Source organism: Rattus norvegicus, chromosome 9, assembly GCF_036323735.1.
Source record: "Rattus norvegicus strain BN/NHsdMcwi chromosome 9, GRCr8, whole genome shotgun sequence".
Taxonomy (NCBI): Eukaryota; Metazoa; Chordata; class Mammalia; order Rodentia; family Muridae; genus Rattus; species Rattus norvegicus.
This window is the reverse complement of record NC_086027.1, coordinates 21,274,369-21,291,819: the sequence shown is the minus strand read 5'-3', so window position 1 is coordinate 21,291,819 and position 17,451 is coordinate 21,274,369. Positions and strand designations below refer to the sequence as shown.

At 49.9% G+C, this 17,451-nt stretch overlaps 1 protein-coding gene across 21 annotated transcripts in view; it reads left to right on the top strand.

Moving 5' to 3' along the window:
• Trerf1 (transcriptional regulating factor 1) overlaps positions 1-17,451 on the top strand; it is a 224,059-nt gene that overhangs the window by 64,011 nt on the left and 142,597 nt on the right. For 2 of the 21 annotated variants that reach the window (XM_063267091.1, XM_039083497.2), the window contains exon 1: positions 6,297-6,425. The exons of the other annotated variants lie outside the window; for them this stretch is intronic. The gene's annotated coding sequence lies outside the window, so the exon portion shown is untranslated. Of the gene's footprint in view, positions 1-6,296; positions 6,426-17,451 lie in introns of those variants that run through there. 21 annotated transcript variants of the gene reach the window in all.

Sequence of the window (17,451 nt, the reverse complement as noted above, 5' to 3'; positions counted from 1 at the left end):
TGGCTATAACCAGCTCTGAGACAGGGCTGTCTGCCTCAGCACCCTCCCCTGTGAATAGAGGGCGGCCAGATGACATCCCTGTCTGCTTTTTGCTCCTCTCTTTCTTTTAAGGTGGAGATTAGATGAGATACCACTCAGGGAGCTTTTCCGTGCCTCACAGCATCCTCTCTAGGGAGGCAGAGGCTCCCTAGAGAACAGGGCTTCAGGAAGGGTTCAGGAGGGTTCAGGAGGCTCCTCCAGGCTGCCAGTCTGAAGCCACCTGGTATTAGTTAGTGGTTAAGAGGCCATTGCCCACACAGTGTGCTCCCCACAAAGTCAGCCTTACCCACAAGTGTTTTCCTAGAACCCCCACAGTTGACGTGAGGTTGTGATATTTTGGGCGTACTTTCCTGGCGGTTGGGCCGTAGTGATTTCTGTCTTTTGTACAGTCCTGTGTCTCAGAACAGATCCAGGTACATCCCACTCCCTCCGACAGCCTCCCACTGAAACCTATAGCGAAACCTGGGCAGACACACGGGCTTCAAAAATACAAAGTTTTTGGGGGAGGAAGCAACAGGAAATGGAGGGGGGTAGCCAACAGAACAAAGCTGGTTGTCTCTGTTCATAGAATAGAGCAAAAATGACCTTTTAGAATTTTTTTTTTCCCCTTTAAAATCGTACTGCTGTCTCGGATTGTTGAGGTAGATGGCTTTCACCTGTGTCTTCACGGTTCCGTTCTCTTCCGAGGCCTGTAGGAAGATTGGAAGTGAGGGTGAACTGGCTTTAGGGAAGCCTTAAACACCCCACCCCTGCAAAGGTTATGCAAATCCCTGTGAGCAGGCTTCCCCCTCCTTCTGTTTCTCTTATCTGAGGAGTGGGGGGGCAGTAAGTTCAGTTGAGCCTCTGCACCTTCCTGTGTAGAACTGCAGCTGGCTAGCCAGGCGGAAGCAGGTGGAGAAAGTGGAATTCTGCCCCACACTTTCTTTGCCTCTCCCTTAGTTTCTCATTTCCTACTGACTCCGGGAAACCCTGAAGACCCCCACCAAGCCCGGTGAGAACTATTTATGGTTCCCTAAGGCGGCTTGCCAGGGAGCACTGTACAGACTAGGAGGGAGTAGCTGGCTGGCCAGATGGAAAGTGCAATTAGTGGAGAAATTAAGCATTTGATTTGAGTATGGATTAGCTTACGTTGAGTTCGGTGGCCAGGGGCTGCGTGTGGTTTTGCCATGTAGTTATAACCGTGATGATAGCAAGCATAGGCTCCCCCGGAGTGCACCCTGGTAGCTTCCCTTGGAGCTGTTGATGCTGTTTAAGAAATGTCTGGAAAATAATAAAGTTGTGTGAAGGGAAGAGGTCAAGTTTGTCTCGATAGGCATGTTCTGTGGGTCTAGTAGCCCAGTACTAAGTCACGGGTGTGACAGGGGCTGGCGGTACAGCACAGGTGGTGTGCCTGAGTGAAGCCTGGAGTTTGGTGCTGTGGAGTGATGGGGTGGCCATCCTGGTGGCTCACTTCTGGTTCTTGCTCCTCCTTTCCACATGGCCTTCTATGATCAATGGTGTCTGTTTCTGAGGTGTCTTGATTTGGGGTGGGGGTGGGGTTCTGACTCCAGGTAGGTCTGGCTGGTTAGCCCACAGCACAGTCTGACCTTTACACATTAGTTTTATTCCTGGGCGGGTGGTCTCGCTCCCGCCTTGCCTTCATCGTGCTGCAGCTTCTAAGGTGTTTGTGTTAACTGCCTGTGTTCTAGCAAATGAACCCAGGCAGGCTCTTAAAGAAAAATGTAAGTTTTTCACTAAAAGACAAAACCATTGTTTCCCTATGATTATTATTATTTTTCTCTAATTTCGTTTAGTGGTGACATGGGAGGCTGAAGTGATACTCTTAGTTGGATCGGTCAACCAGTTTCCAAGGGAACACTACAAGACAGTTTTTAAAACCAAGCCAGAGGGCCGAGGACACAGCTTAGCAGCAGAACCCTTACCTAGCATGTACAGAACTTGGGGTTCAGTGCCCACTACCAAAAAATGCTCTTAGTCGCTATGTAATGTCCCAGAGTTAATTTGGGGGGCTCTAAGTACTTTCCAATAGAGTTCCCACCTCCTGAGGGTTCCAAGCCTTAAGGTACACTCACTTTTGGCAGTGTCACCACTGTTTCGATGTTTCTTGTTGTTTGCAGACAGATTCTCAGTCCAGGCTAGCTTAGAACTCACGGTGTGGCTCACTCTGACCCTCAGCTCAAGATAGTCCATTGCCTTCTGAGCGCTGGGGTTGCAGCATGAGCCTCCGTGCCTGTTTTTGTCGTTCTTGAAGCACGTGAAGCTCAGGGGAAGGTAGGTAGAGTGTACTTTTAAATTTTGTTTCAATGAACCAAGGCTTCGGAGAAGTTGGCTTGCGTGACTGGAGGCCGTGCTTGGCTGTGGTCAGTGGTCAGTGTGCACACACTTGATAAGAGGCCAGTCAGTACTGAAGTGACACTGTCCAGGTGGCCAAGGGGCAGACGACTCTTGCTCCTCTATTTTGGGGTCTGAGCACCACCCAACCAAGGGTAGAGCGATGGAAAATGGTCTAGATTGGCTCTGTTTATTATCCCCCACCTTCTTCTGATGAGACCTTTTTTTTTTTTCCTCCGGAGCTGAGGACCGAACCCAGGGCCTTGTGCTTGCTAGGCAAGCGCTCTACCACTGAGCTAAATCCCCAACCCCCTGATGAAACCTTAATACAGTCACCTGCTTATATATTCTCTAAATCCACAGTGGTGGGCTGGAGAGATAGCCTTGCCATGTAAGGACACTTGTCACTGAGCCTGATCACCTGAGTTCAGCCTCAGAGTTCCACAGAGTGGAAGGGAAGAGCTGATTCCCAAAAGTTGTCCTCCGACCTCCACATCTAATGCTACACACACACACACACACAAATGTAATGATAACAGTGTTTAAGAACTCCACATCAAAGTCAAAGCTTGAAGCTCAAACCTTTAACTACCTTTGACTCTAGCCTAGGGTATGTTATCCCCCAGTACTGTGGCCTTTTCTCTCCTCCTCCTCCTCCTTCTCCTCCTCCTCTTCCTCTTCTTCCTCCTCCTCCACCTCCTCTTCCTCTTCCTCCTCCTCTTCCTCTTCTTCCTCCTCTTCCTCCTCCTCTTCCTCTTCTTCCTCCTCTTCCTCCTCCTCCTCTTCCTCTTCCTCCTCCTCCTCTTCCTCCTCTTCTTCTCCCCTCCTCTATCTCTTCTTTCTTTGTGACAGGGTCTCACAAAGCCCAGAGTGGCCTGAACTCCCTATGAATCTAATGCTGACCTTGTCACTTCTGATCCTCCTGCCTCCACGTCCCAAGCGCTAGGATTACTGGTGTGCACAACCATGCCTGGTTTGTGCCACGGTGGGAACTGAACCCAGAGCAAGCACTGTACTAACTAAGCTCCCCCACCACCCCCCAGCCCTCCTTGGCTTTAATGCCTAAATAACCAACAGCTTACAAGGTACACTCAAAAGGTACAGGTTACAACTTGACCTGTTGGTTGTAAAAATTGTTGTGAGAAATTTGGCATCTACCGCGAACTTGTGAAGTCCGGCTTTTTTTTTTTTTTTTTTTTTAAATTAAAAAGTAGTTCCGTTCCGTCTTTGTTAAGTACCGTAAAGGCTTCAGCGTCTGGCACTGGGGAGGGGTTTCCTCCCTTGCTAGCCCACGAACAAGGAGCGTGCGTTTGAACATGAAATTAATAGTGTGTGTGGCTTAGAAACCCACCGCAGCATCAACCACCGGCTCACGGCAGCACCAAGCATGTTCTTGTGCCAGATCAAGCCGTGAGGTTGTGGAGCGATGCAGAGGAAGTGGGATTGGGGTGACTCGGTAGTAAAAGGTGAAGCTCGGTGGGTGGGGGTGTGTAAGGGAGCTGTCTCGAGGAGAAAGAAGGGGAGGTAGAGGCCGCCCCTCAGCAGATGACCCCACCTGGGAGACGCAGCAACCAATCCAGATTGGCACATTCAGAGAAAGGAGCACAAAAGGAAGAAGTTGTGCCTGCCAGGGAGGGATTCGCCTTTCAGCCGGACCTCATCTGGTCTAGGGCAAAGCTATCTAAATCCCCCCACCCCGGTGGCCCCATGTGCGGGCCTGTAGGCTGAATGTGGGAGGGGACTGTGACCACTTCCACCACTGTGAAAAAGTTCTCGGTGTGCAGCAGGCAAGAATTAATTTCCAATGCATTATTAATTATAATATTCATCCCGGTGGCTCCGGTTCCAGTGATATCAGGCAACGTCACAGCAGCCTTGGTTGGCCTCTGGCTTGACAAGAACCTTCACCAGCCAAGTCATGTCTCCGGTCCCTTTCATTTTTATTTATTATTACTTTTGTCACCTCTTCTCGGACCAGGTCTCCATCTTGTCCTGCTGCTCCGTGGACCTGTTGCTCCTCGTGCACTGTGCCCCCCAACCCCACCCCGTGTTTTGCACCCATCATACTTGCTTCTATTATCATCTTCTCGCCTCTCTATTTTTCCCACTGGAGGGGTCTGTGGTTCTCTGGGAGAATCAGCCTCTCCCAATCCCCAGCCTGGTGTTAACGAGCGTTCAAATTGCAAACCTAGGTAGGACTCGTTGGAAGGGCCCCGCCTCCCCACTCCCCCACATACAGAACTAAACAGATGAGCCATGACTGTACCCTTAGCCATAGCCAACTGCACACTGCGGGACTCTTCCGGGCCACTGTTTTTTTGACAGGGTTTCAGGTAAGAGTGATGGCATACTAAATTACGGAGCAGATTTATGACAGGGCAGGGAAGATTTATCTTTTGATGAATAAATATTGCCTTGGCCCAATTTAGAGCTTGACAAATGCTGATTTACAGCTGAAAAAAATATGAGGGTTATTTTATGACGAAGTGGCAGGGGCGGTGGGGTGGGCTTGAGAGCGATGTCGGTGGCACCCTTGGGTAATAAGCCATTAAAACGTTGCTCCAGGCAGCGCCGCAGGGAGTTCCCTTGGGTGACTGCTGCAGGTTCTTACCGCTCCTGAGAAGTTTTGGGGTCCAGGCCATCCTGTGATGCTCCAACCTGGTTAACAGCGCTCTGAGGTATTATTAAGAGCTCCGATGTCCCTGGGTCCCTGGCAGTTGATCCTGAGAACAACTTCTAAAGGATTTTGCTTTTTCTGTCCTTGTAGCTGCGGGGTAATGGTTGCCGGCCATCGAGCTGACTGTGTGCTTTCAGAATGAAGGCACGATAGGGTTGGATACCTTTAAAGCACGGTTGAAGGAGGGAGCTGGTGAACTTTTTTACGCTTTGGATGTGGCAAATACTTCGTGCTTTTGAATTAAAAAACCCAGCAAACCAGGGGCATTAGGGTTTGGGGAGATATCTCAACTGGTAAAAGTCTGAGTTTGGTTCCCCAGACCCCACGTACAAAAGCAGGGGTTGGTGGCACACATTTTAATCCCAGTTCTGCAGAGGCAGAGAGAGGCAGGAGAACCCCTGAGGCTCAATGGCCAGCCAGCCTAGCCTACTTGGCAAGCTCCAGGACAGTGAGAGACTCTGTTCTAAAAACAAAAAACAATGGTCAACACACCTAGTGCTGGCACCTTCCTACACACACACACACACACACACACGCGCGCGCGCGTGCGCACGCACGCACGAACCCATGCACCTGGACACATGCACAAAACACCTGGACCATTTGAACTCCGGCAGGTGGGGATACTCGTGGGAATAAAGGATTTAATGGAAACCAGCCTGTAGCATCTGGTGCCTGCCTGCACACAGCTGCCGCTAACAGCACACATTGGAGCCGGTCTTCTGTCGTTGACCCGTTGTTTGACTGGCGATTGTTGGTAGCATAAAGTCTGCACGTATCTAAAGTGAGGCAAATAATTCTTGCTACTCAGCCCTTCTCTCAAGAAGCAACGTCTCTTGTGAGCCTTTTTGTGTGTCTTTGGAATGGTAACTTACAGGTATACATGCATGTACAAATGCACGGGCTTTTCCCAACCGATCGATCCCACCCGTTTAGCCGTCATCCTGTGCCTCGCTTGTCTTCGTCTACTGTGTACTTTGAAGGTTACTCCATCTGATTGAAAGAATGCCCTTGTTCCTCTTCGTTATTTTGTCTTTTTTTTTTTTTTTTCCGGAGCTGAGGACCGAATCCAGGGCCTTGCGCTTGCTAGGCAAGCGCTCTACCACTGAGCTAAATCCCCAACCCCCCTTATTCCTCTTCGTAGCTGTGCAGCATCCCCTCTTGTAGGATAAAGACAGTTGATGACGCCATCCCCCAGTGATGAGCATGTAGCTTGTTTCCTTTCTTCCGTCATCATTAAACCTTGTATTGCACCATTTTGCAGAGGCGGGGCTGTTTCTGCAGGATACGGTCCTAGACGTGGAACCGCTGGCAGTCACGCGTCCACGTTTGGGAGGTTGGCAGACATTGAAACGAGCCTTTCAAGTTGCCTGTAGAAGTGAGTTCTATCCATGAAAGAGGCAGCCTCGCCAACGCGGGCTTTTCCTACCCTTTGATCTTTGCCACTCTGTAGGATAGGCATTGGTGTCTGTTTGCATTTGCATTTCTTCCGTGGCAGAGTCGGATGGGGTGGTGGAGTGTCTTTTCACACGAGCCCAGGGTCCATTTGTGTTTCCTTGTCTCACGGCGCCTATTCCGCTCATTCCTCTACTGGGTCGTGGGACTTTCCAAGACTTTTAGATTCGGTATCTCTGACCTTTTTTCTGTGTTTGGCACAATGTACTTTCAAACACACTTCATTCTGAGAAGTGTTATGGAGTGTATAAAGGCCCCACCATGCTGGTGACGAGGCTGGATCGGCTTTCTGGGTGTGGCCATGGCTGTCTCCTGGAAGCCCCTTGACTCAGGCAGCCAGTGCCTCGAGGCGTGTGGCGCATGCGCAGATGGGCAGGCCCGAGCGTGGACTAAGGCGAGACCCGGAGAGTGTGGGAAAGAGCGGAAGGACTCCAGGCACTGAGCATTTAATAATAAGATGGATAAACCGAAGCGTGGCAACTACACACTGCGTTTGCAAAGTCGTGGTGTCCAAAGAGTCAGGGGGAATTAGATGCTTGTATCTTTAAACAACATGTCTCCTCAGATGTCTAAACTTTAAGCACTCGTTCTCAACCAGGAGTCTTCTTGAAGCTTGGGGTAGGGGTCGGGGGTGGCATTTGGTAGTGTCAAGTAACCCCTTGACTGTCACCTCTGGTGTTGAATGAGTGGAGGCCGGTACTGCCATATACTCTCCGATTCAAAAGTGAGGCGGAAGCACCGCTACCCCCGACCTGAGATGCCCTGAGCTCATAAACGTCCAGCTCATGAAGCCACTGTTGCTTTGTGTCGCCAGACATTTCGGATACACATCCGTTAGCGTCCTCCAGGGATGAGTTGTCTCACCTGCGGCTTTAATGTCAGGTGTGGAGGTAGAAGAAGCCGTGGGAAGACTGACCATGACCCAGCTCCCTGTTTAAGGAGTAGTCTGTGCTCTACGTCCTCACTGTGTGAACAGGGATGGCCAAACCTTGTCGGTGGTTGTCTGTTCTTCGTATTCCTGTCTCCTTGTTGGGTTTCTTTTGGTGGCTTTTCTATCTTTGGTCAGAGGTTTAGGACCAGCCTTTCCCTAAGGATACTTCATTTCCAGGAGGGTATATTTATTTTTATTTAATGCATATGTGTATTTTGCTTTTGTGTATATAAGTGCATCCTGTGCCTGCCTGGTCCTCAGAAGCCAGAAGAGGGTTTTGGATCCCCTGCTACTGGAGTTAAAGAAAATCATGAGCTGCCATGAGGGTGCTGGGAATCAAACCTGGGTTTTTCTACAAGAACAGCAAATGCCCTGAGCTATCTCCTCAGCCTGTGTGCCCAAGCTCCTGGGTACAATGGGACCCTGCTGGTCTCTAGCTGAGGCATGGCCACACACTTTCCCAAGCCCTCCAAGGGACTCCAAGGGAAGGTCCCTTTCAACTACCAACCTGTCGGTAGGAAGCAGCAGAAATCTCAAGGCTTTCCTCAACCAGTTTAGGAGAAGTGGGGACTGATGGTGAATGTTTAAAAGACCCACTCCTGGCCGACAGCCCAGCTCCCTCACGTGAATCCTCTACCCAGCACAGTAGCCAAAGCACAGTGGTGCCTGGGCCCGCATGACACTCAGTGTGGTCCCTGCTCTCAAGTCCTTGGTGCATCTCAACTTCCTTCAGCCCCTGCTCCAAAGAGGAGTATTTGTAAAATGAGGATAGCCTTTGGGCTGGGCCTCACCAGTCTCTAAGAAGACGCTGGGCAAAGCTGACTTCTGACTCTCTTTTCATTCAACAGAGAGGTTCAGATTTCATTTTCATGGCTGATTCAGCGGCTAGGGATGGCAGGGCCTTGTGCCTGGGCGGGCGGTTCCGTCTAAGTGTTTCATTCTGCCCCGTTTAAAGAAACTGTTTAAAGAAAGTGCTAAAAATAGAGAAGGCTGTGGGGAGAGGGGAGGGGGGCAGATAAACCCCACCTTTAGGATGCCAAAGTGGGGGGGCATGACCCTTGCTGCAGGATCCCATAGCTTGTCTTGGGTAGCTCCCCATCGGAGTAGTAGACAAAGTTCTCTGAGGGAGACTCAGTCTGTGGCTAAGGCCTGGGAAGAGGCATGTGAGGCTCTCACAATCGGTGGGTCCGTATCTCAGGAGCTCTCAGGCTGACTGGGGAAGCAAATCCTGTCCCTGAGACTGGGTGGATGGTGCTGAGCATTCTTTCGCTCCAGTGCCCACTAATAATGAATGACACAAGACAGGGCCAGACACGATGAAGTGTACCTTGGATCCCAGCACTTGGGAGGCAGTGGCAGGCAGGTCTCTGTGAGTTCAAGACCAGCCTGGTCTACAGAATGAGCTCCAGTTCACTATATGGTGAGGCCCTGCCTTGAAAAAACAAAAAACTAAATATAAAAGGAAAGAGAAAAGCAGCCATTGAGGGAAGTGTAGGAGCCAGGGCAGAGTGAGGGGTGAAGGCTCAGAGCACCTCGATGATTTGGCTTCTGACGTGTGTGAAATTTGTGCTTTCTGTAATGGTAGGACTGCGGAATCGTAAAAAAAAAATTTCTTGTGTGTGTGTGTGTGTGTGTGTGTGTGTGTGTGTGTTCATGTGTATGTCATGATGTTCGTGTGGTAATCAGAGGGCAACTTGTGGGAGTCAGTTGTAGAGGTCGGGCCATCAGATATGGCAGGGAGCTGAGCCCTACCAGCCCCGCCGTTGGTCATCTTTAGCATCTGTAACTGAGGGATGAGGCTGCCTCTTTGGCTGGACTTCCCATCCGAGGGAGCTGTGAGAAGATGGTTTGGAGTTGAATAAGCATCAGGGAACGGTCGGGGGCTTCAGAACGTGGCTGCTGTTCCCTCGCCTTTTCCTGTATCAAAGGAGGAGGCTGTGTTTTAGTTCCTTCCGGGCTCTCACCGTCAAGGTCAGAATGTATGGCTCTTGTAGAGAGGACATTAGATACCACCTAGCCTGATGTTCCCATTTCGCAGAGGAGATTCTGGGGATTCAGAGAAGGGGAAGGTTTTTCTCAGTAATACCGAGAGGCCGTACTGAGCTGGGGCCTGGCTCCCTAACCTGGTTCCCCTTACTGCTTAGCACAGGCTGCCTGGTGATGACAGTGGCCCGGGAAGTCGTGTGATTGGCTATGCGAAGTCACTTAGTCTTCTGCGGGCTCCATGCCTAGAGTAAAGGCCAAGCACGACTGTAACTTGAGGGTCCACCAACTCTGGCTCCCACTCCCTCCCCATCTTCTCCCTTCATCCATAACCAGCCACTGCCCTCACTCAGACCACACTAGAGCTTTGACGTTCCTGCCTCAAGACCTTTGCACTTGTGGTTCCTTTTGTCTGGACTATTCCCCCACCTTACCCCAGGTGTCCCACACCTCCTTTTCAGACTCCTTCCTTGACCCTCCAGAACTAAGTCCATTTCTTCTGAACCCTTCTCTGCCCCTCCAACCCTGTGCTGCTTTCTCCCACGTGTTTATAGCCACACAGCTTGCTGTCTATTCATTTATCCAATATGTCTCCCATGTCCAGCATCCAGATCATTCCTGACACACAATAGATGCTCAATTCATAATCGTTCAAAGGAAAAAGAGACGAGAGGGATGTAGGGAGAAACAGAAGGAAGGGAGGGAACAATAAACACACATTGAACTTCAAGCATGCTTCTAAGCTCTGGGTTTGATCCCCAGTATGACAGAAGCTAGGTGTGGTACACAGTCTGTAATCCCAGAGCTCTGGCTCTATCTTTCTGGTGTGGTGGAGTGGGAACATTCCCTGTCTGACCTTAGCTCTGTCCATTTGTATGACCCTCACCTGTAAGTGAAAAACCTCGGGCTGAATCACTCTCTCAGAAGAGTCAGTGTTGGAGCTGCAGAGATGGCTCAGCTCCTAAGGGCACTGACTGCTCTTCCCGAGGACCTAGGTTCAATTCCCAGCAACCACATGGCAGGTTACAACTGTCTGTAATTCCAGTTGCAGGGGATCTGAACCCTTCATGACCTCCTAGGGCACACACACAAGTGCACACCAAATCAAATAAGCAAATTTTTAAGAAAGAAAGAAAAGGCGGTGTTTGCAAATGTCAAGGTCTAACAAAGGCCCACAACTTGACCTTTGGCTTGCCCTACCTTACCAAATGATGGGTTTGAGGGTAAATGTGCCAAACGCTAGCCATATGTCCTGCACCAGGTCCATAGACTTAAAATCCATCTGTGAAACCAGATTTCATTTTCTGGAAGACAAAGAAAAGGACCAGAAGACCTGAGCCAGAGATGTAGGGAAAACTGAAATGTCTGTCTGTCTGTCTGTCTGTCTCTGTCTCTGTCTCTCTGTCTCTCTGTCTCTCTCTGTCTCTCTCTGTGTGTGTGTGTGTGTGTGTGAGAGAGAGAGAGAGAGAGAGAGAGAGAGAGAGAGAGAGAGAGAGAGAGCTGGGGGTTATATAGTGAATATCTGAATTTGTTTGTGCTCATGAAATTGAGAGGTCAGGAGGGGAAGCTGAGAGTTTCCGGGTTCTGATCCTGCCCCCATTTGGGGGTGGCCTTGACCAGTTACTTCCCCTGTTATAGCCTCAGCTTCCTCATTTATGAAGTGAGAATTGGACCAGGTTCTGGGGCAGGGGGGATGGGGAGGGTTGTCAAGGTTTCTTGGAAACCATATTGATTGTTTTAGGAGGATCTTCCCCAAAGGGAAAAGTCTGAAAACTGATAGTCCCTAAGGTCCTTTCTGGTCCAGCTGTCCCTGGAGAAGGCCATATTTTAGAATCATGGTGTTCTTTAGATGGAGGACCATGGTTTGGGTGAGAGAATAATATCCTTGATGGTTTGGGTTGGAAATAAAGGTGACCGTTTAATCAAATAGTAAAGGTTGATCAGTGTTTTCAGAGATTACCTAAGTTAACATGGGGCCTTTCTTTCTTTCTTTCTTTCTTTCTTTCTTTCTTTCTTTCTTTTTTCTTTCTTTCTCTCTTTCTTCTTGGTCTGAACCTATAAATGATCATAAGATCAAAAGAGTTTCAGTTTGACATGCCACCACCCCACATCCCACATGAATTTATCAGGCCAACTCTCGACTTGTCTACCTACTTCAGGGAAGCACTATCGGCCAACTGGTCAACCTCTTGGGTAGGGGGATGTGGTCTGGGTCAGTTTGGGTTTGGTTTTGAACATTGCTGTAGCACTGTGCCATGTCTCCACTTATCTGTACCCACCCCTGTCACAGCCCCTGGCCTGGTCCATTGAGGGACAGCCAGATTCCCATCAGCTTTAGGAAGAGGTTTCCTTCTCTCCTCTTCCCTCACCCTTGCCTCTTGTTCAGAACTAGCTTCATAGTTTGTGGGACCCGATGCCAATGCAAATGTGGGGCCCACATTTTTAAAAATACAAAGATTGACTTTGAAGACAGTGACAGGATTAAATCAAGCCCCTTGAGACCGTGCAGGTACTTTTGTGATGCCAGCTCTAGCTTACTGTTCCTTTCTTGTGCTAGCAGGACCCTGCAGACACCGGACATGGGTTTTCACAGTCATTACAAGCTCCCTCAGAGGGGCTTTGAGCGTCATCTCTCATGGCCTGTTCAACTCAAAGCTGCTACCTGAGCCACCTTGTGTTTGGAGCAGTGTAGAGAAGGACAGTTGTACTCTCTCAGCTGCCTTAAAGTTGCTGAAGGAACTTCTGTTTAGAGCATAATTTCACTGACCCTTTGCAAAAAGTCTTCTGGGAGCCACCCTCTCTCTAGATCACTCATCAGTTAAGAGCAATGGCTGCTCTTCCCAATGCCCACATGGTGGCTTATATCCACCCTCCAGTTCAGGGATCAGACATCCTCCTCTGGCCTCAAAGGTTCTTGTACACGCAAGGTGCACACACATTCACAAGGGCCCCCACACATATACATGCTAAGTAAAGGGGTCAGGTGGTGGTGATGCATGCCTTTAATACCAGCGCTTGGGAGGCAGAAGCAAGCAAATCTCTGTGAGTTCGAGGACAGCTAGAGCAGCGCATGCACACACACACAGTCCTGAAGAACAAACAAATAAAAAATTAATGAAGAAAAGGAGATAAACTACACAAAGGTTCACACACATGCACATACTAAATAAATGATGGAAGGAACTGAGAGTGTTTTAAACGTCTTTTGATAAGTAAAACAGATAGCCCATCCTCCTCCAAGAGCCTGTTTAGAGACAGGATGTAGCCCAGTTGGCAGAATGCTTGCTTAGCATTGCCTTGGCCTCTGAGGGCACCTGCACTCACATGCATAAAGCCACCTGCAGATAAACACGCATACATAAAGCTTTTTTATTTATTTTATGTGTATGAGTGTTCTGCATGCGCACCACTTGAGCACCTATGCCCTTGAAGGCCAGAAGAGCGTTTGTTCCCCAGCATCACATAAAAATGGCTGTGAACCCCAGCACTGGGGAGGTGGAGTCAAGGTTAGTAATTTGACAGCATCCCTGGGTATAGGGCAAAGTCAAGGCCGGTGTGAGCTATAGGACTCTTAAAGAAACAAGCCAACCATCACCAATGCCAGTAACCGATATAGTTTAGCCCCAGCTCCATTCTTCTCTGAGACTTCTTGGGTCATACTTAGCCTTCCTCCTTTATGTTCTCTGTGTTTCCCGGTCCTGAGATCTTGGTTGGCATTTTTAATCCTGGCAGAGTTCTTGACCACAGTAAACACTTAATAGTTTGTTTGCAGTGCTGGAGCTCAAAACCAGGCCATCTTGATTGCCCTTCCCAATAAATGCTATTGCAGTACATCACACCAGAACTGGCTCAGCGAGGGAAAGGGCAAAGAGACTTCCAGGCCGGGGTTTGACTGGTTGAGAGAAGAGGAGGGAGCTGCCGTGATACGGGAGGGCTGAAATCAGTCTGCTCGAGGGAGGGGTGTCTGTGTCAGTCACCCTGGAGGAGAAGAGTCTCGGCAGGAGCTGTTGTGCAGTGTCCTTTACCGAAAGAGCTGTGCTGTCCCCACAGAAAGACCTCCAAGGGGAAGGGATGTCTCGTGGGTGCCAGTCTTGTCTCCAGTCTGGGGCCCTGCTGGTACCTCAGAGTAGCTTTGATAGCCTGGCCTGGATGGGCTTAGATGCTCCCCCTGTACGCAGGAGCTGAAGCACTGGACTTTCTTTGTGTTCCCTGGGGAGTATGGGGAGAGGCACTTGAGTCCTGTCCCTTTTGTTGCTTTTCGATATGTGTGTGTGTGTGTGTGTGTGTGTGTGTGTGTGTGCAGGTGTGCATGCATATGTATGTGGAGGCCAGAGGACAGCTTTGTTTGGTTCCTCAGATGCCCATCTGTCTCTATTTATTTACTTTTATTTAAGACAAAGTCTCTCTTAGGCTTGGAGCTTGCCAAGTAGGCTAGGCTGGTTGGCCAGGGAGGCCTGGAGCTACCAGCCTGCCTTTGCCTTACACATGCTGTGATAAAAATACGTGCTTCTACAGCAGTCTAGGGATGGAAGTCAGGTTCTCTAAAACCTGCAATGCAAGCACGTCACTGACACTTCTCTCCTCACTTTCCACCTCCTCAGTGTTGGGGTCGCAGACGTGTATCACTATGCCTGCCTGGATGCTTAAGTGCCTGTCATAGCCACTTGTTGTTGTTGCTGTTTTGCCTCTGAGGGTATTGAGGGCAAACAGGACTCTAATCTCAGCCATGTCTATGTGGTAGACTGTCGTCAGTCAGGGTCCCTGAGGGAAGTGTTGGCTGTATAAGGAGTACCCAGCTCCAGAGACTTCACTGGAGGGCATCGATTACAGAAATTCAGGCAGGACTGAAGAAACACCCATGCTGGCAGCCTCCATTAGGTCATACATTGTGGAGAAGAGGCCCAGAGAACAGCTGGTGGAGGGGAAGCAAAGGCTTTCTCTTTGGCCCAGTTCAGCTGGGAGCTCAGGGATGCAGTCAGTAGTTGAAGAATGTTCTAGAACAGAGTGTGTGGGCAGCAAGTTGAGCTTCCCCATCCTTGCCTGCCTGAGTATTCTACCGCATGGTTGGCGTTTCCTTTTAGGCTACTCAGGATGTGCGACCAAGCGGCCTATACTCACTTTTCCTTAGCATCCGGCTGTTAGGTCTTTTTTTTTTTTTTTTTTTTTTTTTTTCGGAGCTGGGGACCGAACCCAGGGCCTTGTGCTTCCTAGGCAAGCGCTCTACCACTGAGCTAAATCCCCAGCCCCACATCCGGCTGTTAGAATGACGAAAATGTGTGCTGAGCAGAGTGGTACATGCCTGTGACCCCAGCACTTGTCGGAGGCAGGAGGATTGTGAGTTTGGGGCCAGTATGGACTTTCAAGCAAGCTTGAAGTAACCCTGGGATATATAGTAAGCTTGACCCAAGGAAGATTGAAGGAGGAGGAAGAGGAAGAGGAGGGAAAGGTAGAGGTGAAGGAGAAGGAGGAAGAAGAGGAGGAGGTGGAGGAAGAGGAGGAGAAAGAAGAGGAGAAGGAGGTGGTGGCGGCTGCAGCAGCATCTGGGGATCTGGTTTAGGTGATAGAGCACTTGCCTAGCATGCGAGAAACCCCAGCGACACATAAGCCAGGCATGGTGGTGCACACTTAGAATCCCGGCACTTGGAGAATAGAGAGGCAAGAGGATCAGAAGTACAGGTTTATCCTCAGCCGCCATGACACCCTGTCTCAGAATTTAAGAAGGGGGATGGGGTGGGTGGCTGTGGAGATGGCTCAGTCAATGATGCGCTTGCCACACAGGAATGAGGATCCAAGTTCAGGTTTACAGCGCTCGCCTAAAAATCCAGGAAGGCCAGCATGTGCCCTTAATCCCAGCACCCGAGGTAGAGAAAGAAGCAGGAGGATCTCTGTGAGTTCGAGGCCAGCCTGGTCTACAGAGCGAGTTCCAGGACAGCCAGGGCTACATAGAGAAACCCGGTCTTGACCCCCACCACCCCCACCACCACCCTACACACACCCTAAAGAGAAACAGCATTTGATATCAGGTAACAAATATCTCAAGCGTTTCAGGAGCATCTCCTCATCACAGCATCTCTAGAGGTTGGGTACCATTTTCCTTTCGCATATTGGGCCTTTTACAGATGGGGAATGTGGGTCTGAGAAGCAGAGGTGGGCTCAGATCCACCACATAACTCCTAATTATTTCTACTGGCCACCTTCGGGACCCACTCCTCCATCGTGGTCCCCACCCATCCTGTGGCTATGGCTTGTATCTGCCAGCCCACGGCTTGGGGTAGTCTTCCCACTTCCTTTCTGTCTGACCTAGTTGAACCTAGTTTTTCGAGATCCAAGTCAGATCTCACTTCCTCCATGAGACTGTCTCCAACCACTCCCACCTCCACAGCTCTTCCTGGGCCGTCCGTGGCAGGTGACTCTCCACTGTGCTCCAGGATGTCACCTGACTGTTCTGAAAGCAGGCCCCTTGAGGTCGAGTCCGGTCAGTCTCTATGCCGGCTCTTTTGACATTGCGAAGTCCGCCATCCCAGCAGTCTTGATAACTGGCAGAAGTTTGGGTTTGGAACGTACATCCCCCACATCTCTGGAGTGACCCAGGTCACTTGCAGTGAATACATGTTACACGGGGAGGATCTGGCCTAGCTCCATGTGATGTTGCCCAATTTCATTTCTTTTTTTCTCTATTCCTATTCTCCACCCACCCTGTGGGGTTAGATCCTCTTTAGACGCTGGAAGGGACACTGGAGCTGCAGGGAAGTGGTCACTGCCTCAGGAGGCCGAGTCTTCCCTTAGGTCCTGCCTGGCATGCCCTGGTGGAATCTGACATTTCTAAGTGTCTTGCCGTTCTTTCTGCCTGGCCTTGCGTATGCCGGACAGCGTTCCTCCTCTTTAGAGGTCTGACCTGAGAGCCTTGTACCTCGCTGGCAGCATGCCGTATTCTGTCACCCCCGGGCCTTGAATTCTCAACTCTTCCTGCTTCCTGGAATATTCTCTCACTTCTCTTCTTCGCCTCAAGAGACTTTAGGGAATATTGGGGAAATGGTGGGCGGAGGAGTCCATGTCTCTCCCTTATGACTCTAAGAGTTTCTAGGCTCCTGACATCTACGTTGTAAGTTTGCCCGTTAAGTGGAGTATGTGTGGCCGTTGGTCAGCCGAGACTTATCCTGGTGAGAGGCAGGGACCAGAGAAGGGGACCAGAGAAGACACACAGGAGAGGACATGTCTTGTGTGAATACAGAGGGCCAGATGGGCCCTGTACAGGATGTCACTCATGCTGGGACATCTCTTCCACATCTGTTCTTGGGGATGACCCAGTTTAGGAATGACTTGGCATCCAAGGCCCAGGCTGGGCACAGAAGCCTGGGGGCCTGATGGAGGAGTCGTCCCTTTGTCACTCTGGGAGTGGTTCCGCAGTGTGCTGGGACCTGTCCTGCAGCCCACTGCTTGTCATATATTCATTCTGGCCTGCTCTGGTGCTTGGCTTTGGGTCTAAACTGTCACGATTCCTATCAGTCTGAAGTAATAAAATTTACAGAGAAAAGCGGGGAGGGCAGTCCATGCCACCTGTAACCCACACGGTGTCATTTACAGTTTGAACTGGCGTGTATAAACACAGATTTTCTGCATTTAGAAAGCAAGGCGTTTATTTTATAAGCTGTGCCTCTATGTCTGTGGCTTTTTAATTAATTAATTAGCTAGTTAATTAATTAAAATTTTGTGTTTGTGAGTACCAGCAAACATGTGACACAGTCCATGTGTGGAGCTCAAACAACTTGCAGGAGTAGGTTGTACCTCTTGGGCCCCAGGGACCAAACTTGTGTTGTCGGGTGTCACAGCGAGTACCTGTGCCAGCAGAATCGTCTCCCTGACCTGTTTTTTATCCACTAAAAAACAAACAAACTAACAAACAAAACAACTTGTTTGCTCTGAGTTCAAGCTGAAATGTAGAAAGTAAAAAGACACACCTCCTGTGCCCTGCCCCTGTCCTCTACCCCGTAATACTGTGCTCGAAACTGGTTCTCCATTTACAGTTGCCAGGTTG